At 40.7% G+C, this 22809-nt stretch overlaps 1 protein-coding gene across 5 annotated transcripts in view; it reads right to left on the bottom strand.

Moving 5' to 3' along the window:
- MRTFB (myocardin related transcription factor B) overlaps positions 1-14921 on the bottom strand; it is a 70185-nt gene extending 55264 nt beyond the window's left edge. For 2 of the 5 annotated variants that reach the window (XM_051809543.1, XM_051809964.1), the window contains exons 1-2: positions 14822-14921; positions 11840-11884 (exon numbers count right to left, since the gene is read on the bottom strand). The gene's annotated coding sequence lies outside the window, so the exon portion shown is untranslated. Of the gene's footprint in view, positions 1-11459; positions 11529-11839; positions 11885-14122; positions 14287-14821 lie in introns of those variants that run through there. The other 3 variants (XM_051809631.1, XM_051809718.1, XM_051809806.1) reach the window with 3 other exon arrangements.
- Between the last annotated feature and the right edge of the window lie 7888 nt (positions 14922-22809).

Raw genomic sequence — 22809 nt, 5'->3', positions numbered from 1 at the left:
ATCTTCTTAACTGCTGAAGACAAACGCTTCCTTTATTTTTAAACATTTTATCTTCAAAAGACAAAGTATATTTCCTTAGAAAAAATCTTATAAGGGAGGGAAATACATACTTCCCTGCTACTTGAGACATTAGAACTGGTATTTTATTCAGCACAAACTGTGAAATCTGGATGACACTGAGGTAGGAAATCAGCTTTTACTTTAGAAATCCACTGGAAAAAAACAGTTCAAGAACCACAGTGCATTGCAACTCTGGCCAAGTCCCATGGCTGACCTTAGCACTGCTCCCTCATTCACACCTGCAAGGGGCCTGGGGCACCATACACAGGGCAGGATTTAACTGAATGACCAGCCACCAGGTTAGACACCAGGCTCCAGAACAGGATTTACACAATCATGGTGGGAACACGAGCAATCAGTTTCTACATTTATAAAACTCAGTAAAATTTAACTGTAGCTTGCAGTTTGTAATACATCAGAGTCTTTAGAGAATACTAGAATTGCAAAATGTTGAGTGTGGTTTGGTTTTCTTACTTTTTTTCTTCCAAGTGCCAGAAAACACTAATTAAGACACTTCAAAAGTAAGTGGAGATCCAGCAGGTTCCCAACAGCTGCCAAGGAAGGTCATTTGCATTAAACTCTTCAATCTTTCTGTCAATGCCTGGAAAGACCTGGAAATCTGTGCAGTGGGGCTGGAGATCACAGTAAGCACTTTGGGACTGTTACAGTTTCCTTCCATGTGAGCAGTGAGCATTAGTGACCTGCACCTGAGATAATGTGCCAAGTCACACTGAGACCAACCTGCAATTCCTCTCTCCTAAAGCAGGGCCAGGACTCTGCATTCAGAGCTCTGCTGGGCCCACCAGAGCACAGCCACGCCCTCAGCAAACCTCCCTTCTCATCTCCAAAGGAGCCCAGTGCCCGTGGTCAGCCCCCTGGAATGCCCAGTTCCCCCTCTCTTCCCAGGATCTTGGACATGAACACTCCAAGTCCACGGGAACATTCAGCTCCCTGAACAATCCGGGAACTGGAAGCCTGGAGAGTCACTTCCCAGAGACAGGCCCTGGGGATGAAATACCCACTTCAAGGAGAGGCAAAGGCACAGAGCTTCTAGAGGATGACTCCTCTGGGCACGCTGCCCACCAGCAAGGGGTAACACGAAACTAAAGAACAGCTCCCGGGGCTGGCTGCAGGAAATCCATCTCCAGGCACTTCCTGGAGCAACCCCAAATCCACGGCTCTGCTCCAACGGCAGGAACGCTCCTCAGTCCAGGACACAGGTTCCTGTGACCTCTGGAATGCCCCGTGCTCTGTCGGTAGACACACCCTGTATATGCACAATTTCATCCCATCATACAGCTGAGATCTTATTAAATTCCTTCAGCAAAAAGGGTCCTGAGTAACTTTTCATTACAAAACTGAAAGATAAATAACAGTAATTAAAAAAAAAAGCTTTGGCAATACTTACAAAGTATCTAAAACCCATTTACAGGTATTTTTCCAAATCACTGACCTGTCTTTTGCACTGTGTCATATATTGGTGCTTTTAAAATAGGAAAGATGTAAAATCTAAAAAGTAACCTTTTGCATTTAGCACTACAGTTTTAACAATGAACTGGTGCAGAATAGGTTTTTAGTTGTTTTTTCTTTTTCATTTTTTCCAGTAGGTTTCAAATCCACTTTCTGATAGAGCACTTAGAACCACTGAAGATGAATTTATGACTGAGTACAAAAAATAACAGACATGGAAAGTACTTGCTATTAATAATCATCTAGATTATCAGTAAATTAACTGAATATGTTGTTCTATTTCATTTTTGTCATTTATAATTCCACTGATTGGAGAAAATGTCTCAAATTACGTTTGCCTCTGTTGCACAAACAATGCTTATTTTGTTGAGGTTTCTGCTCTAATTTCATGTATTTTGCAGTGGATTAAAAGACCAGAAGACAATTTTAATGAAAAAAATCTCGAGAATATTCAACCATTTTAGATTCCCCTTCACACAGTACAAGGCTGTTCCTTTTCCCAGAGTGGAGCCTCAGTAGTGACAGCCTGGTGACACTTCAACTCCTGCACTTGGCTTCTTATCCAGCCTCTCTCATTAGAAGTATTTTGGATACAGTATGGGAACTCTGACACAAAAACTGACATTAAATTATTATACTGAAAGAGAAATTGCAATCCTACAGTTAAAACACAGTGTTGAGATATTAATTAATGAAGTTGATCTCTGTGGTAAAATACAAAGCAACAAGGATTTAAATCATACAGCTATTTTTACTGAGGTAATTATACAAAAGCAGAAAAAGATGAGAAATATCAGTGCTGACTAACCATGAGTAATCATCTTGGATTATTCATTATGCAAAACTCACTGTTACTATTAATTTCTTAAAAAAACAATGTGCAGAAGTATTTGACAGAGCTGAGGTTCTGTCACGCTTCCCATCACAGCAGTGCCTGGAATGCCATCCTCCTTCCAGGAACACAGTTCACACTGGCCTGGTCAGCAGTGCAGAAAAATTTCCCCTTTTACTAAATCACTTATTGAGATTAAATTTTGTAACTAACTCTGCAACTCAACAACTTTTTACTTTTAATCACCTTTTGAGCAGGCACAATTTGATTTCATCTCATCTTTTCTGTGGATATTCTTGATCAGCAATGCTCATGTTATGGCAGTGTAAATCATTCAGCTGGATTAACTGGATCAAACAAACACAAAGCTGCTATAGCACACATCCTCACCACTTCTATTGAAATAAACAGCTTCATAAAAAATACTTTAAACTAGAAAGGTAAAACAAAGTAGTATCTTGTGTAGATGTTGCACACACAGTGCATGGAAATATGTCATTTGCAAATGGTCAGAAAAATCTAAATGTGACATTCCTATTTTTCAGTCTATGAAGATGATGCTGATTGTCAATATTTTACATTTGCTTTAATATTCTACTTTAAAATGCCTATATTAACACTGGCAGCAAATTAATTTGGAGACAGCTTAGAAAGCAACACAAGGTCAGTTTTATAATACCTAAATTTAGCAAGACAAAGAAACAAAGAAACCAACCAAACAAAAAAGACACCATGTGCATTACTGGGGTGCAAACAAATGATGCTTTTAGTTTCTCATCCTCATAAATCTCTGCACATTTAAATTAGAAATTTTTTTACAATAAAACAAATAAAACCTAGTGACATATGATTTCAGAAGCAACTTACTCAAATTCCAATTAACAAAAATTCCTAAGTCCTTAATATCAGCTTTAATGTGAAGCACTTAGCAGCAGTGTTCAAATAATTGCAAGATCAACTCAGATTAACCTGCCAAAAAGCAAGTTCAGTTCTTCTGCTCTATGACAGAACTTTGTGGAAGGAATTAGTAAGATCCCATGTGCTCCATGATTTTCTGTGGCCAGCAAACATAAAGTGTAGCCAGCAGAATCTATTTATGTGATTGAAGTTGACAACATATGAAAAAATCTAAACCCAAGTGTTCATTTTGGTATTATAAAAGCACTTGATAGCTCAAGTCTGGAGTAAGGGTCAAATATTTATATGAACACATCATAGGATTGCTACACATTTTAGTGTCATGTCCTACAAGTGGGCATTTATTGAAAAAAAGGGAAGAGAACCTACACAGAGCTTTTTACAAGTTCAGGCAATAATTAACAACTTTTATCAATAAACTGGATCATAGCCTTTCACAAACCCTGTATGTGTTCAGAGTCCTTTGATAACCAAAATACTGACCTACCTTAAAAATGAATGTTGGTAAAGCTGTGAAGGCATTTCAGGAAAGGCTGGAGGACAACATGATTTCATTTGTTGGCTACTGCGAGATGTTCCCATTTATGACTAAGCTGCAGGTGCTATTCTGTTTATTTGACTGCCTGTAAACCAAGCCCTTGAACTGAACAAAGCAAGGAAAGCACAAGGACTGAAGTCAGGGAGGAAGGAAGTGCAGGACTGCTTCCCGCTGACCGTGCTCTCTGCTCCTGCCACAAATGGGACAGGGCCTGGCACAATCACATCTGTTAACTGCAAGTTCTGGAAAAATAGATACTTTGCTTCTTTTTATTTCTGTACACTGTTACAGACACTAGCAAAGCCTTATTATTATATTTGCTGTTCTCTTAAAAAACACAACCAACTTCTGTTGGACAGAATTCAACATACTATTCACATTCAGCAATAATCTAAATACTAATTAGACATGAATTCAAAATAAGGTAAGCAGAATTAGAGATTACTAGCAACTTCCATTTAGAGGGTCTCGAAAAGATCAAAATGATTATACCTGACCTGAAATTCAGGGCACTCATGCAGGTGGTTCCCAGTTAAGCAGGCCCTACTCAGAGCCTTGGGACAATTTAGAAAACCCTCTTTCACAAACCTTTTGCTGCATATTGACTTGCACCAACACATCTACTTTCAGATATTAACAATGCAAACAATAACTTGAATTAGCTCCCATGGAAACCAGTCAACTTGTTCCTCTTAACTTCTGAAAGCAAAACTTTTAAAATTTAACCCACTAATGGACAAAAGAAAAATTTAGAAGGTGACAGGTTAATGTTTAATTAAAAAAAAAAAAACAACTTGCTGTACATCCTAGAGCAGCAGCTATTTACCATGCAGTCTTTACCTGATTTACACTATAAGTGCTTAGAGTTCTACAATATTCTTTTGTTCCCTATTTCTGATCATGTACCCACCATGTAAAATCATGGCAGAGCTTTATGACACGTATTTGTCTCAAATGACTGGTTTTACTTCAAAGTTATTAGAAGTATTTAATCTTCTCATCCATTCTATTTCCTTTAACTAGAAAGAAAAGAGAGGCCTGGTCCAAAACCAGTGTCTGGTTTACAAGTCCATGGAACCATCTCTTCAACACTTCACTTGACACTGGATGATGTGACATTTTGAATAAGCAACAAAAGCACAATTAAGGGCTAATTAAAGGTGGTGGGGTAAGTACTGAGATGATTTTTTATAGTGCTGCTGTCCTGCTTAGACAAAACCACTGGGTGAGCTACAACCCTGGATTCTGAAGGCTCTGCTGGCATTCCCAAAGGTACTCACAGCTACAGCCCTGAAAGAGTGTACTCCTCACATGTGCTGTGGTACAACTGCTCATCTCCCTTAACTAAACAGTGACACGAGGTTTTGGCAATCCCATAATACCACTCTGGGCTCTTGCCAGCTCTTGTAACACACATAAATTATTCTCCACTGATGTGGCATTATTCTATGGTCAGAGTGAGGGCCATCCTTCCAGCAAAAGCTGCCTCTGCAACTGGGCACAGATGTGTAATTGCTTGGCTTAAAAGCATTCCTTTCTACTACACACTCGAAAAAGCAGGGAAGGAGCACAGTTGTTTCATCACTCCTGTATCAGCTGTTCCTCAGATTCATGGCTCCAGGGGGATGACCCCCTCCCTCCAAGTTACACCTCTGGTGAAGCAGGGAGAAGGAAAAGTTTTCCCACTTTCCTGGAGGGAGAACAGTGTCACACTGCACTGCTCACCTGCTTACAGCCCACTCTGCATTGTGACCTGATTTTTGATACAACAGTGACAAAAGATCCCAATGTGAATGCAATTACATCAGTTGTAACAGATTTACATCTTGCAGGATCTTCCCCAGAATTAAAGTGTTTTGGGGTGTTTTTTTAATAGAAACACCAAAGCTGCATACTGAAAGAATGCTGAATTCCATGCATTTAAGCACAGACTTTCAGGAAGAAAAATTCCTCAGCAAACCACAAAATATCAACCCCAAGATTCCTAAATATTGGAAATTAAGCATGAAGATACACCACATACATGGTATTATGGCTGTAACACAAAAATAAATAAATTGGTTAAAGATGAAATTACTCTTTACTAAACAAAAGCCAAACTTTAACTTCTCAAATCAAGCACATTTCTTCTAACAAGGACATTAATACTCCCTGTGAACAAGGTAAGAGCACAGGAAGGAATATCACTTATTATTTTTTTATAAATACAGATCCAAGAGTATAAGTGATGGAGTTTAATCTCCAGATCAACACCCATATTCTAAAATAACCAGAAAAATGATGTTATTAGTATGTTGCCTGAAAACTCTGATGTTCTAAACAGTTTAATGCTATAATCCCCAGTCCATGCCCTTGCTGCTTTAAGAACCAATTTCTCACGATCTCCAAAGCTAAAATGAACTGGAATTCCATTTTCCATACTGAAATTAGCTAAAGACTAACAGGGCAGAAACTCTGGGTCAGGAGAGTTTATGTTGCCTAAGGCTACTTTCAAAGAACTCTTATCTGTTAAACTATTGTGTTCCAATATTTCATTCCTTACAAAGCTGTTTGTTTAAAAATAAATAAATAAGAAATAGAACATTGTTTACAGTAGATTTCGGCACAAATTGCTACACTTAGCAGCTGTAACACATTTAATTTCTGTATTTCTTGGGATCTTTCTTGTAATACAAACTGAAGTAAAAAAAAACCAGTAAACCTTCCCCTTAAAAAACAATCATCATTCTCATTTTCCTCAGTTATAAAGGAGAGGGAAAAGTCCTCTGTTTATGCAGAAATGGCAGTAACCAAGAATAAGCTGATCAAGGGAGAAACATAATGGCCCTTAGAAATACTTAAAATCTCAAGAACCACTTAACAGAAATTTATTAAACAGAGAAAAAGGTCTCATGTATTAAAAGATATAAATGTCATAAATGTAGACTTAAAAATGAGAAAACCTGACTGCAACACCTTCATTCATTCCACCAATTATTTCCAAATATCATATTAATTTAGGAAAATAATGTTCATAAATGTATGATTAAAATAATAACACAACACCACCAGAGCATCTGCTTCAAGGGTTTACCAAAGCTAAATCAGTTACTGGCAAATTAGGTCCAGTGGCACAGAGATTAAATACAGGGTTCTGTCAGAACAACCAAGTGGCTGAATAATTCTCTCCCCTCAGCTGAAGATGTTCTTCAGTCATGGAGTAAACTTCATGAGCTTCAGAATGCAAAAAAAATCCTTAAAACATAGGCTGAAATACTTTCAATATATTCTCCTTCTATCCCTCTGCAGTACTCTAATGAAAAAGCTCTTACTGACCATTTCTTCTCCTGAACACATCACAACTAGAGTAGCAGTCAATTTATGAACTCATTAGCCTAAAAACACCTGGAGCCATAATTTCTCTCCTACATTATACTTTTATCTGTATAGCAGACATTTCTGGTCTTCAGCAGCATAACAGAAAATATCTTGCTTTAGTATGTCTTCTGATCTGTAGCATTTCCATCATTTAACAGTTATCCAATGTCATTTATTAGGGTATGTTTCAAAACACTTTGGTTTGATCTATTTACTAACACTAAAACACACAGTGTTTTTAATCATGAATAAATCAGTAAAAACAGGCTGGAAAACCTAAGCAATCCCACTCTTTCCTCAAAGATACATTTTTGAGCAGCACCCAAAATATAAAAAAAAATACTACAAAGCTTGGTTAGACACTCTGTTGGAAAATACTGATTTCTCATGAAAACAAGATATTCCTTAAATATAATCTGGTCAGATATAAATACTACAGTCCAGGTTTCTTTTGCTCTTGCCTTTTTTACATAATTCCTTTTCTAGATCAGATCATAATTCCTTTCTTCCCCAGACCACTTTAGTACCATTCCTGATTCCTCTCCCTGAATTCTCAATTTGTTTCTATCCTCCATGTATCACTAAATCACCTCTCAACTCAGCTTCCACTTTACCCATCACAAATGCTCTGTGTACCATCCTTCCTTGATAACCTGTTCCTCTCCTGACCACGTTCCTCAGCCAGCCAGGAGAAGGCTTGGATTAGGCTTTCAAAAGTCTGCTACAGATGCCAAGAACCCCCAGGCAGATGAGAGATGCTTATGGAACTGTATCTTTTGGAATACCTTCTGGCTCCACCTGCCCCAGATATTTGAGAAACAGCAGAATTTTGACCCGTGTGTGTGTCCAGGAGTCTCCCTGTGCTTAGTCTGCATGAAAGGGCAGCACCTTCCCGTGATTTATCCACGCTCCACGTCCGATGGCTGGTTGGGCTCCACATTCCCCCCCTGCTCCTGCTCAGAGCACTCTCAAAGCAGAGAAAGATGAACTGTGGGCTGGAATAGGTTGAAACCATCTGCATTTCACCCTTTCCCAGAGATTCCACCTTTCTGTTTTCCCAATCCTGCGTGCCCAGCTTTTAAAATCAGGCACATTCTACAAGACCTGGTGAAAGAGCCATCAAATGGTTCAACTGGCAGAACAGAGGAAGGGTGGAACGTCTGGCAGAGGAGGGAGGATCTCATTCCAAAAATCACAAATTACACTGTTATTCACAGAAGCAAAGAAAGTTGGTTGAAACCATCTACAGCTGTAGAGTGAATTATTTAAGGCTTGATTCACATTGGAAGATTTATAATCCCCATAAAGATGGTTTATATTTTGCAAACACTCAGTACTTCGTATGCAAGTGCTGCTGTATTATTTGACATTAACATAAAGAAACATTACTGTAAATAACCCATACAAATTCAGAAATAATAAAGACTGCAACATAAAGCAGTAACTTCTCTTGAATTAAGTATTTACTAGAAATACAGTCAGTGAGCTCTACCCTCATAAACTGTGAACTGAAATCAGACACTGCAAATGAAATTAGTGTTGAACACATTAAGGAGAAAATGGTGAGGTTTTGTCTTTTCTGGAGCTTCACACACAGTTGTTGTAACAGCTCTCAGTACTTACCTAAAACACATGAGCCAAACTACAGAAACACTGGAAAAAAATTACTGATCTGAATAACAGCAAATCTGACACATCAGTACTAAATGGTGTCAAGAGCTGATTAAAAAAAGGATTTTTTTAAACTATTTCCTAATTCACACAGGTTACAAGGCTTTAACAAAAACCTTATAAACACACTAAGGATATTTATACAGAGTATGGCTGTACAAAGAGTACAAGTTACATACTGGAAATCATTAGCAAAACACTGAGGCATTTCTTCTTGGGTACCTGTCTTGAGCTGTACTTTCCATAGAAAAATACGTTTAAAATGATATTTTTTAAAGAGAATATCCTAAAAAATAACATCCCAAGTGACATATCATAACGAAAAACCACACTCAAAAATAGTTCAAAGAGATTTATTACTCCACTCAAAAACTCTTAAAATAATGCAGAAATAGTGCAGTTCAGACCAACCATAATGAACATAAAGACAGTGATACCATCATTCCCTCTCACACACAGAATTGCATCTGTAGCACTGTGGGGTGAGGAGACCCCACCACAGGCACAGTTACACACCCATTTCCCTGCTCATGTTACATCCCAACTATTCCTTTCCTAAAGCTTTGCTGACATGTGGCTCTGCATCCTGAAGAGCTTTAAGCACGTGTTCAACTTTGTGCACCCCATTTAGTCTCAGAAACACATGCTTAAAGCTTTGCTGGATTGCAGCTTTACCAAGCAACACATCTTCATTTTTAAAATTAATCAGAATGTCAGTAGCTGGAATTCTACATCTCTTCTATTTATTTTTTCTATAGGAAATACTGAAAAAGTTGCCACTCACTAGATATAAGAAACATTTATGGGTATTAACTGGACTTTACTGGAATAGACTAACAACTTGAACTCATTTTAATGAGTTTCTCTGCTGAATTTTTATGAGCTACCTCTTTTACATTTAGAGTAAAGAATGACTGGCACACTAATTTTAATGTCTCTAGAATTTTTATTCACATTTTTAGCAACTGTTCCCCAGCCTTCCAGCAGGCTTCTAGTATTAGAAACAAAATGTGGGAATAAAAACACATGTCTGTGTATATATATATACATATATATATATATATTTATATATAAGTATATAAACTAGGGCTAATCATCTCACAAATTCAGTCTTAGAAGGGTAGAAAAGTAGCACGTTTTCTTTTTGTCTGTATTTTTAGTGTTTTGTTCATTGGTGTTTCACTAGTTGGTGTGAAGATCAAAAATCAGTTTAACTGTGACTTCTCCCTCACTTTGTTGCTCTTGGCATCCTGCCCAGCTTGAAGCCCGTCTTCAAACATTTAATTAATGGCTTTAGCCAAGTACCCAAATATGAAATCTTAAAATACTGTCTACTGAGTCAACAACCACAGAGACCCAGTTTATTGCACAAGTGCAAAACTGTTACATTAACATCTGGATTTAATAACAGGAATGTGAATACTTTAATAAATTCTGTAACGTGCATTTGCTTTGGAGTTCCAGGACATGGAAGATTTTTGTGGCTGTGGCTTTGACAGAGCCTCAACAACCACAAGGAGCAGTTCTACAGAAGCCATCAATCTTCACCACAGAAGGAGAGTTTGGAAATGTTGTGTGCCATAACTAATACAATGCAATTTTGGCTCTTGAACTTCAGGTGCTAAAAAGGTTTAAACAAGGCCAGGAATACTGGTTCCCTGTCCACAGTGCATCACAGAATAGTTTCATTTCAAGAAGCAAACATGGAACATTCATGGCTGTCAAGTGCAAATAGGCCTAATTTCAGTTGTTGATCTCTTTTTGTGGGCACTCTGCTAGGAGAGCAGCAGATACACTCCCAGTCAGAAACAAGGGTTGTAGATTTACTAACCCAGCACACCAAGTGAACTGGTTTGCCAAGTCTAACCAACCTGCTCTGCTCTGTGCAGCCCAAACACAGCCCTCCACACACCTTGCCTTCAGGTTAAAGGAAGCTCCCCTCTCTGCAAGTGTATCCAGCTGCTCTTTTTTTGCCTAACACCACAGTTTTGGGGTTTGTTGGAACACATCAATGCTCCAGATACAAAACTGGGTATACACAGAAGGTGGTTTGTATGTCTTGCTGTCCCTTCCAGTCTCTGGAGCAGTTCTTAGCCATGGAAGTCATGTGCAGTGTCTGGCTTCTTCTGTAGAGGTGGAACCCATGCTCTGGTCCATCTAAGGGGGCCTCAGTAGAAATTATCAAGGAGATTTTAAGCTTGGTGCTCTGTCAGTTACTCTGAAAATCAGGCAACCCCTCTCATCCCCCCAACAAAGCCCTTTTTCTCCATGCAAGAGGAGGAGCAGGATCAGAATTGTCACCGTTTGGGGACCAGCAGAACACAGAGGCACACAGTTCCAAAACTGAGAATGTTTTAGTTGAAATAACCTAAATTCCTTGTTTTACTGAGCTGCTTGATTTCCCTCCCTAACACCTCCTGAGACAGCACTATCAGTAACTCCTTGGTTACTCCCTCTGAAACAGAAGTTTCCTCATCTCTACCAGGACTGATTTAACCAAACCACACTGGGTCTAGTGGCCCTTTGCAAGTGCTGGGCTGGGACGAGCCTGAATCACTGCAGAAAAACTGTTAAAAACAAACAAAATGCTCCATAGGCCAAAGTTTTACCTACCAATAGCAAAACTATTCACATTTGGAAAAAGTCTAATATAATCTCTGAAGGCTTGCAAGCATGACAGTCCTTTAAAAAGAGAAAATATTCTTCAATCAGCATACAAATATTTAATTCAAAATTCTAAGAGGTAATTAAAAATGACTTGTATCAAATGCCAAAGCATATAATCACAGAAACTTGCTCTTAGTTCATGTAACACAGGTACTACAGATCTCCAAATTTCTGTTTGTATAGGAACATATCTCTTGGAAAACCTGCCATTTTACCAGGATCATAAAAGCAGCACAATTTAAAGGGATACACTTCTCACTAAAAAAATAGCTTTATTTACAAAATGGATTTAGAAAGTTTTAATTATTTTAAGCTACAGCACTTACCTTGTACCTCTTGCTCCCCTCTAAAGTGTCCGTTTCAGCACATTTCTGGTCAGTTGGAAAGTAAAGAAGAAAAACAGAAGTCACAAAAATGTCACAAGGATTCATTATTTTCAAAGTTACATATTCTAGTCCATTTAAGAAATTAAAGCCCTAAGAATATTAATTCACCTTTCTCAGTTTTTGCAGGTTTGTGATGTTAAAGCATGTTACTAGGCTAAACTCCTGAGAGTAAACTGATTCTAATGTGCTCTAAGTAAATCTTTTAGCACCTTTTCTGTTACTACTCAAATTCTAAGACCTTATTTGTCCTTCCAGTTACCTCTGGCAAGAATAACAGTGGTAAAACCCTCTTCTTTTAACTCAACTACAACATATGAGACCAGTTCCAGCTCCTTTAAGTCCATCTTGCATAATTTCTTACAGCTGGAATGTCTTCACACTTGGAAGCTTAAGTGCCAATTATATCTAAGCCCTACAACTTCATTTAATAACAGAAATATATTCTAGTTTTCTACAGATTCCAATGCAATGGACCCTTTATAAAGAAAAAGAAACTGCTCACATGACATTTTGTCTTTTTGCTGTGACAACTCAAACATATTTGTTCCTTCAGCTACATTTTAGAGTATGTGTGAACAAATATACATATACAGACACATATGATGATGTCAACAGAAACCTAAAGCATATTAAATTTAGAAAAGTTCAAGAAACCAGTTATTTTTAAGGCTGGAATTTATCACATGCTGTTTCATATAACATTAATGAGGTTTTCCTGTTTGGGGTTTGAAGCCAAAGGTATCAGCCTTAAAACATCCCATGCATTGCCCAGCCACACAGTGTTCCATTTGTTCCCAGGGATGAATCCTACAGATTGGGTTTTTCTTCTTTTAATGGATTCCATGCCCAAAAGCTGAAGCTGATGTTGTGGTTTCCTTACGTATCAGTGACAAGAGGTTAAAAACTAAACATATAAAAAACCAAACCACTCACAAGGAAGAGGTTATAAGAGGGAAATGGCAAAAAGGCCTAAAAAAAGAGACATGGCCAATGAAAAATATATTCCCTCTTCCTTCCAATATTTATTTCATCAGTAATCCTAACATTGTTTAAATAACCATAAACCACAACCAAGCACATTCCCTACCCAATATCATATTAATCCAGCATTTCACCAATTATCTAATTTGATTGCTTGACTAACAAGCCAAGGCTCCAATTTACTAAGCATTTTATGCATATAAATATTAAATTTGTCTGAATATCCATGTATTAACCTCCACTTCTGAAGCTTTTTCATACTAACTCATTCAACAGAATCTCACAAATAAAAAAGGTAAATATTAAGGTGATTTTCGTGTTGTTGGATGACTGCATCAAGTTGTTTTCTACACTCCTCTAAATACTGCCAAATCCTCAAAGCTGTTCTGCACTTCCAGTAACATACCAGGGATCTTCAGCTTCCAGATGTGTTTATTTGCTTAGTAACCAATGTCATTACCAGACAGCACTCTGTCAAGTTTTAAATGCAAGTTATACCACAAAAATCACAATTTGCCCTAACTAATTACACAGGAAAGAAAAGTTCAGAAAGGAACAAGCTAAAATGTCAAACATTAAGAGAGTAATTTTATAAAATGCCAGCTGTGCCTTTGTTGAGAGCTTTAAAACCTCAATTAACTGAAAAACTGTGCATTTTTCCATCATAAAGGAAAAGAGGGAGTGCCAGGAAGAAGTGTGATCACCTGCCATAAACAAGAACTTTGGAACATGCCATACTCACAGGACAGTGCAAGCTTGTTTTTTTTCTTAAGAGGTGAGTGATGTTTAAGTCTTAAGTATTTTAGACATATTGACACATGAGATTTCATGGTGCTCTGTGCTGAACACGCATGAAAAGATAATTTTCTAATGTTTACTTGGTGACTAAATAAATTATTCCCTTTAAATCTTGGAAGTTTTATTTCAGGTAATTGCCTGCTGCAGCCAGGAAATCATGGTTTTCCTCTCAACTGCACTAAGATAGACCAACAGCAGTTTTCTGCACTGCACACTTGGACGCCAATGCAAACCCCAGATAAATGGAATAAAGGCAAAGGCAGAAAGGACGGCACTGCAGCACAGTTCTGCACCTCGTTCCCTGCATCCCGAAGAATGCCAGTGCCACGAGTGCCACCCGAGTGCTGTGGCCCTGGGATGCAGATCTGTGCGAACAGGGGCTGTGGATACACGTGTGAACAGAGCTGATGATATAATCACAGAATCGTCAAGGCTGGAAGAAACCTCTAAAATCATTCAGTCCAACCACCAACGCAGCGCTGCCACCGTAACCCCTAAACCACCGAACCACCTCCAGCGACGGTGACTCCACCGCCTCCTGGGCAACCTGTTCCTGCCTGACCACTCTAAAAGGGATTAACCAAGTGCCACCTAAACCCCGTGTGTCACAGACAACAAACCGAGCTCGTTAACAGCGCTGCTCTTCCCACAGCTCGGTGACCCCGCGCTGGGTCACGGCGTGCAGAGGTTTCCCCTCGCGGCTCCCACGGCCGGGCTCGGGCCGTGCTGGCACTGCCGTCCCCCGGGAGCGTGTGCTCCTCTCCAGCAAATACCGATAAAACAACGGGGCACATCCACCCGCGGCCGGGCCGCGGCAGCCGCGTCCCAAGGCGCGGTGCGGGCGCTGCGGGCACCGGCAGCTCCACCTGCGCGGGGCCCGGAGCGGCCGGCGGAGCTGCGGGGCCGCCCCACCACCACCACCACCACCACCACCACCACCACCCCCGCGCCCCTCCAGGGCCCCTGCCCGCCCCCGGCGCTCCCGCAGAGGCGCAGCCCACCCCGGGGCCGGGCGGCGGAGCAGCTCCCGCCCGGTGGCCCCACCAGCCTGGCCCGGCCCGGCCCGCGGCCCCGCTGCCGCCCGTGAGGCGCGGTCCCCGCGTGGTGCCGCCCCGGCGGTGCCCCCCGCCCGCCCCGGCTCACCCCGGCCCGGCGCGGCCGCGGCCATGTCCGTGTCCATGTTCCTCTCGCGAGCGCTGCGCCGGAACCGCCCCTCCCGCGGGGGCCGCGCGCGGGGGCGCGCGCGTGTGGGAGGCGGGGGGCGGGCGAGTGGGCGGGGCCGAACATCCGGGCACTCGCGCCCCTCAGAGCGGGGCTGAGGGCAGTACGCCCGGAGCGGAACGGCAGAGTCAAAACTGGGTGAAAAAAGCCCAACGTGTGACCCAACACCACCTTGTCAACCAGACCAGGGGACTGAGTGCCTCGGCCAGTCGTCCCTTAAACACCTCCAGGGACGGTGACTTAACCACCACCCCGGGCAGCCCATTCCAATGTCTGATCACCCATTCTGTGAAGAAATTCTTCCTAATGTCCAGACACAGCTTGAGCCTGTGTCCTCTCATGCTGTCACGAGTTCCCTGGGAGCAGAGCCCGACCTCACCTGGCCACAGCCTCCTTTCAGGTAATTGTAGAGAGCGACGAGGGCCCCCCTGATCCTCCTCCAGGGCAAACAGCCCCAGCTCCCTCAGCTGCCCCTCATCACACCTGTGCTGCACACCCTGCCCCACATCCACTGCCCTTCTCTGGATCCTCTCCAGCCCCTCAATGTCCTTCCTGAACTGAGGGGCCCAGAACTGGACACAGCACTCGAGGTGTGGCCTCACGAATGTGTCCCCCTCACAGGGGTACAACCCCTGCCCTGGTCCTGCTGCCACACTGTTCCTCATACAGGTATTTCTGAACGTTCGGGGGTCCCTCCCCTGCCCCGGGCAAACCGGCCCGTCCCTCACAGCCACTCCCTGGCCCAGTGGCCCCTCAGGGCTGTGGCCGCCCCTGCCCCGGTGGCCCAGGGTGCTCTGGCCGTGCCCGGGGATCGGGCCCGGGGCGGGCGGAGGCTGAGGGGAGCTGGGGGAAATATCGCTCGGGCCCTCAGCGCACCCCTCCAGGTCCTGCAGCAGCACGAGTTTGAAATTCGAAGCAAAACTCAGGGCATGGCTTCAAATGTCGGCTGTGCAAACACTCACAAACAAGATGGGGCTCATACCTCGTGCGTTTTACCTTCAGGCTTAGCTGTCAGTGTCTGAGGTGACTGAACTTGATTCAACACCAAACCAATCACGAGATAAAAAAAAAATCCCTCAAAGAGGTTTTGGAAACCTGATGATTTATGCTTGAGAACGTGCAATAGAGAACACCGGTGCTTATTCTGCAAGCAGAATATGACCATGCACGCACACAATAATTTATTGCACATGTTGAGCAACACTGTGCTTACAGCAGTGAATATCTAACAAATTGACTTTTACTAATACCGAGCCAGCCCTGTTCTGTCTGTACACTGCATCAGGCCCGTTATTATGCAACCCTGATGCTTTTGGTTGGGTTTTTTTTTTTTTTTTTTTGCTCACAGCTTAAGGACCAAGCTGCCACTTGGTGCAATGGTCTAATACAGCTTTTTTATTATTTACCATTTCCTAATGTCTGTGAGCCTGTTGGGAGACTGTGTCATGCTGACCAAGCTAAACAAGGTTCTCTGCTCCAAAGAGTTTTTTGGTGCATCTGTTAAGCAGTGACACCATAGGCACAAAAAAAAGGTCATATTTTAATTTCTTATAGTTTTAAGACAACATTGCAATATGCTTCACCATAAACAAATGCTTTGACATTTAAAGAATTACTTGTTCAAATTGTTTTAGATGGATTGGAAGGGTTAGTATTTGTTTGGCTTTTTAAAACAGGGTACATATCTCCTTTCTCTAGATTACAGCCAGCTAATCAGATTTTATCCAATTTCAGAACAAACTAAAAACAGTGACCTGGAAACTTAGCAATGAACTATGTAAAGATCTCATTAAAACCAGTAATTTGCTCCAGATTTACTTCTGTCCCTCTTCAAATGAAATAGTTCAAATGTGAGCCTGCTTTTAAAACCAGAATGCGAACAACCACCGATAAGTGCTCAGTTTACTGTGTAGCATCTAAGCAATCAAATTAGGGTTACAAAGCAGTTAAGGTGTCCTGCTGTGCTATTACCTTACTTGGAGACAGTCCTAAAACGTTGGAAATTAAGGTAGAGAAATGGATACAAATTCAGTGGATGTCTGTTGTGTCCAAACATCATTTTCTCAAACTGGCAGAAACAATACTCTAAATTCAGGACAGATTATTATGTAACACAAGCAGGTATTGCTGCTAACAAAAACAGCAGGAAAAGTAACAGGGATGTATGTAAGTGGGTGAGACTGATACAGTTAAACAGAGCTGTGCAGTGGAACAACTGCTGGAATGCCTTTAGTTCAGTGCATTTAAGTGCATTTAACATGGTCAGAATTTGTAGAGAGTAAAGACATTTATAAATAAATTCTTATTCAGCAATACTACTCTGTTTTTCACATTTAGTCTCAATGGACATTTAGTCTCAAGGAGATTTCATCAGGTCATCCCAATGGTGATGCCTGGAACATATATATTATCCTTTAAAATTACCTAATATTTGCTGTTGCCCTTTTCTGTGAAATCTTCTAATTTTTTAATATTTTGGGAGTAAAACTTTGGTCTAGATAGTTCTAGGAAAACTATTAAGTAACCAACAACAACAACACCCTTACCTAAAAGTTCAGTAGTGCACAGAAACCCAAAAGGATTTAGGGACAAAAAGATTTATAATGTAAATATTAGCAAAAAATTTCAGGTGTGAATGATACTGAGGGTGGGATGTCAGATAATTATGCCAAAGAAATTATGTTAGGGTTTTCCCTTTTTTTTTTTTTTTCAAATGCACTGAATAACAGGAATATTTGCTGTATTAATCTCTTTGGAATGGTTTCTATTCACAAAGAATTCTTTATTTTGTCTTTTCCTAAAAGAATGAGACATCCCTTTGCTACAGAGAGATTATGTTGACAAAGTCCAGTCTTCCTCTTTACCTTTCCTTCCTTTAAGTTGGCCAACATGTTGGAAAAACAGAACCACAAAAAGATTATCTGTGATTTCAGGGGATGGTCGTTTATAGATTGTATTTCTATCTTTATGTAAGAACTGAAATTCCATCCTTATTCCAGAAATGCAGATTACCTCTTCAGGGAGCAAATGGAATCTGAGGAAACAAGCACATCCAAGAGCATTGTGTAAGAAATGTAAATCCCCACAGTGTCACAATGCAGCCTGGAGCATTCCACTTATTTCAACATCTGCATGGGGGAAGGCACTGCCCCTTAATTGATTAGAGGGGTATAGATGTGGTTCCTGTTACAGAACACATGGAGTATTCCATGGGAAGGAGTACTATAGGATACTAAAAGCCTGAAAAGGAGATATCTGAGACAAAGGTGTGTTAAAGGGTTGACATTAAACACCATTGGTGCTCATTTCTTGAAGGTATTTGTGCTTTTTGAAAGAACATGGTGATGTGAGCCAGTGAAACAGAAGACACAGCAAATCACTACTTAAAAACGGTTTCTTCCATAAAATCACTCTGTGGAAATTGTCTGGCTCCACACAATAGTTCTTGTCTTTTGAACACCACCTTTCCTGTCCTGGGCATGGACATGTACAACACTTCCTTATTACAGAATAGTTCAGTGAGAGCCCTCCAAGAACAACAATGAATTCTCTGTTCCCTTTCTTACAACGGGATCAGCAGTGCAGTGGTTTGAGCTGCCAGAGCAGTGCTACTGTGTGAAAAGGTGCACCCAACATTCCCTCTCTTGCTTTCAAACCACTGTCCTGCTGTTAGAAACAGGGCAACATGAGAAGCATACAAATGACACAGTGTCAGTATTTTAATATCCAAACTAATGCACAGATAAAAACATTTGTTGTGATTTATAACAAAAATGTATTTCATCATGCACTTGCAAGCTGTATATTAAAGGGAAGGACTGTTTATTTAGTAAGACAAACCTTTTTAGGAATGATTTAGAAACTATAGATGCTTCTCAGTTCTAGTACAGGCTTTATATAAAGAATTTCTTCTCAAGATGTCTACCCTGTGTTCAGATTCGTTAATAAAGACAATTCATTATTTCAAACATACAATAAAACTATTCTGTAATTAATTTTAAATAAGCACAGGACTTACCAAATTCACCCATGTCATTTTACATGTCCAAGTCATATCAAATACAAGCAGCAGCAGTAAAATCATCAGTGTACTTGTCTTAGTTATGTCTGTAACAATCTTTGAGGACACCTCAAAGTCATTTGCACTTTTTTCCAAGCTCTTTCCATCAGTTCTTTTCTTGAGGACATTAGAAAAGAGAGGCCTTATTGCATTTCTTCTCGACCAACAAGTCCATATCTGTGTTGATCAAAAGAAGACACTGTTGTCCAGTGATATTAAGAATCCCTTGCTGTCACTCCAGCCTGGATATAGAGCTTCCCATGAACATGGAATTGCCCTGCTGTTGGTGCAATAACCACTGCATCTGACTGCCTCATTATCAATAACAACTTGCTACTGCTGCTTAGAGAAAGATTGTCTTACAATGCAGGTCTTCCAGTCTATTTTTCTTTTTCTGATATATAAATATCTGAAAAATATATACAAGAATCACACCAGCTTTCAATGGAGGAAATCCAATGTCACTCAATAAAACCACATTCTCTGTAAACTCTAGTGAGGAATTTTAAAAAACATGAGCATAAATTTTCAAGTAGGGCTTTTTTTTGTTATCCTAATCTTGAGACATTGTGATTTGTAACATCCTTCCCAAGAAAGCACTCGAAGCCTGTGTCTGCTAACACAAATAGCTGGAGCACTTAGTTTAAAACAGAACCAAATTTGTGCTATTTCAGAGACAAGCTTAGCACCTACTCAGATGAAGTGTATCATAGTTCCACCTCTCTCCAAATAGAAATGCCATGTAAAGGAATTATATTAAACATCAGAATTTCTAGTTCTTGTTATTTATAGGCATAAGAATGTTTTTTGAAGCTGTTAAGTTTTTTAATTCTGCTTTAGAACATACTGGAAATGTACCTTCATTGAAGCACTGAAAATTCATATAAATCAGTTTCTGCACATTACAATTTAAGCATTTCCCAGAATTTCTGTAAATCTGCTTTTACTCAGAGCCCCAGTGAACCAGCTGGGGTTTTCTCTGTTCAGGTTGCAATTAGTACATAGTGTGTGAGGCTTTTTGCTCAATGGGACTGTTTATTGAATGATTAACCTCTAAGAGGTTTAATTACACATTGTAAGAATTCAGATGCTGAGAAAAGCATTTTGTGATCCTTGTTCTCTGTGCCTGATATTTTTGTTAGAAAGTACTTGCAGTTTTTCCAGCACAGTCCACAAAAGAACAATTAACATGGAAGCTCAAGAGAAGTTCCAGTAGAGGATATGATTGCAGAAATTGCTGCTTATTAGGATATTTTGATCAGGTCTGAGCTAGAGAGCAAAGGAACATGCAGAGGAAACTTTTTAGTAACAATGCAGATGTGGTTATCTTATTCTTATTTTCTAGAGAGTTAAATCCCTATTCCTTTGATATCAGCTTTTGCAATATCTGTCATCTGTGCTCTTTCATCATTTTAGGCAGGTTATATCCTCAAAGACTTGGACTACCTGCAGAAAAAGAAATTCAGTTGTTAGCCTTGGCTCCCAAAGCCAAGTGCCAGCTCCATATTTGATGGGAGATACTGCATTTCATGTTAGAATTCACTGGGTAAAGACCACAATTTTGCCACATAACTTGCTGGATTACAGAATAATAGGGCAGTTAGTTTACAGCTGAGCAAGCTACTTTGAAACTAGGGCAAGAACTACTATGGCTTCTCTTAGTGCCTTATAAATAATTGTAATAATTGTAATTATTACGTTCCAATATATTCCTTAAAGGCCTGAGATCAAAGGTTGACAAAACATGCTATGCAAGGACAAAATAACTACTTTCTGCAAAGAGCTTTCTCCAAAGGATCTTTGGAGCTATTCAAATAACTGAGGGGGAAGAGGATAAGTTGTTGATACAGTGTTATTTGGATTTGAACAACCTTTTAACACTCTGGTTGCACAGGCCCTCACAAAATGGCAGAATAGTTAAAAAGGGGTGGTTCTCTCACAGGAGAACAACTCCTGGAGTTCAGTAGGGAACAAAGGATGGGATGTTTATGTGGAGTGTCTCATTGTGGCTGCTCTTAGAGAGAGGATGCTGGACTAGATGGACTTTTTGTGTAAACCACAGAACCAGTTCTTAGTTCTGTTGGAGGAGGAGACTGAAAGAGGAGAAGACAGAGTTTATCAGTGTAATAGTGAAGAACTAAGGCAAAAAATATGAAAACCTCCCACCAGCTTACTGGTTAAAGAAGCAATATAAACCAGTATTAATTTGAAACAGCCCTGTTACAGATCAGCAGGCTGACCTTATCTCTGCCATGAGTTTTTTGTATTCTCCAGAGAAACTTCCAATGATTTGAACCCAGTGATTATCCAGAAGGGCCCTGATGTCTGGAAGCAATGATCCTGTAGTTTTAGTCTCCATTGCCAACTGTAGTCATGCTGACCTTACTGAATGGAGCTCACTGCAGGTCAGCAGTGGCTTCTTGTGAAAGAAAACAGGGTTACACTTGGAGTTATATCTCAGAAAGTACTTACAACTCCTGAACATTGGCTGGTACTGCATTGGGGTTTGCAGCACTACCAAACAGTAGTTGTTTTTATTAATTGTAAATTCAGTCTTGTACTGAAGCTTTAGTAGTCTGTCACGAGAAATGGATGTATCTACTGATGGCATTTAAATTCTATTTCTTCATTTTTGTTTGATCCTTCCAGTGGCTTATTTTCTCTAATTCTCCCAATGGCTTCCCTGGTTTGGCTGTTTTTTCCTGGAGTACCTGTATCCCCTCTGTCAGCCCATTTTGCCTGCATTAGACTTTTCTGCCTGTTTTTCCTGTTGTGTGGATGCAGCCCCACCTTTGAACACGTGTGTATTCCATCTCCGCAGCCTCCATGCCTCTTTTCTCCTCATCTGCCTGTTCCATTAAGCAACAGGACACATGCCAGGGACTGCTGTTCTTTCATGTCTCAGCCACAGTCCTGCAGTTTTGCAGGAATTGGAGGCTTGCAGGGATGAGACTGAGTTGGCAACAGGTCTGCCTACTTACCTACCCCTAGGCTGCAGGTTTGGTTACCTGCTTCCTGTCCTTCTACTCAGCTGGGGGAGAAAAAAAAGAGACAAACAAAGATTAAAAATGACAGTCTCTGCTTCTCTTTCCTCCAGGTAAAGTGTAGGTCCCCAGATATTCCTGGGCAGTCAGTGGATATAAGTGCCCACATTATTAAAGCTATTCTGTTGATATATTAATTTATATGTAACAAAAATCTTCCCTAAGCAATACTCCTTGCCAAGAGAGTGATGGCCTAATCAGTGGCCATGCAGCTGCTCCAAGGCTGGGGGTGTAGCTGGGTATGGGGCCAAGGTGAGCTGTTGCTTCTGTGGGTGCTGAGGCACCTGGGAGGATATGAAAAGTCATGGACTAATTATTGTGTGTGGATTTGGGCCAGGGGCTGTGTGAGAAACAGTTGTTAGCTGGGTGGCTCTAAATGCTGCTACAGTTAGACAGGGAGGGTTGGGAAGCCTTCAGGGTATCCCTTTGGGAAATGCTTTTCTAGAGAGCTGAGGGTACATCCTGTGGTTCAGCAGAGGACCCCAGAATCTCCAGTCAGTCTCTTGCTAGTGCTTAAAAACACCTTATCAAGAAAGAAGCCTGTGTGATGGTGGCTGTGGTCTTATTTACTGCTACCCTGGGGAGAGACTGGCAAGAAAAGGTATCATTTATCACCTTGGAGCTGGTTTAGCAGACCGTGCAAAACCCTTCTGCCTTTCCTGCAGAAGGGTGGGAAAAGACCTGCTGTAATGTGAATATTTCCTCTCCTGGGAAGGCACCTCCAGACCACAGACTGCACAGGGTGGCTCGTGTTATTCTAGTTTATGATTTATTCTTTCCGTGGATATCAAAGATGGAGCTGATGG

The sequence above is a fragment of the Manacus candei genome, unplaced genomic scaffold (assembly GCF_025592945.1).
Source record: "Manacus candei isolate 608988 ecotype Guabito, Panama unplaced genomic scaffold, ASM2559294v1 h1tg000002l, whole genome shotgun sequence".
NCBI classification, from domain to species: Eukaryota; Metazoa; Chordata; class Aves; order Passeriformes; family Pipridae; genus Manacus; species Manacus candei.
The sequence above is the reverse complement of the archived record's forward strand: the minus strand, read 5'-3'. Positions and strand labels throughout refer to the sequence as shown.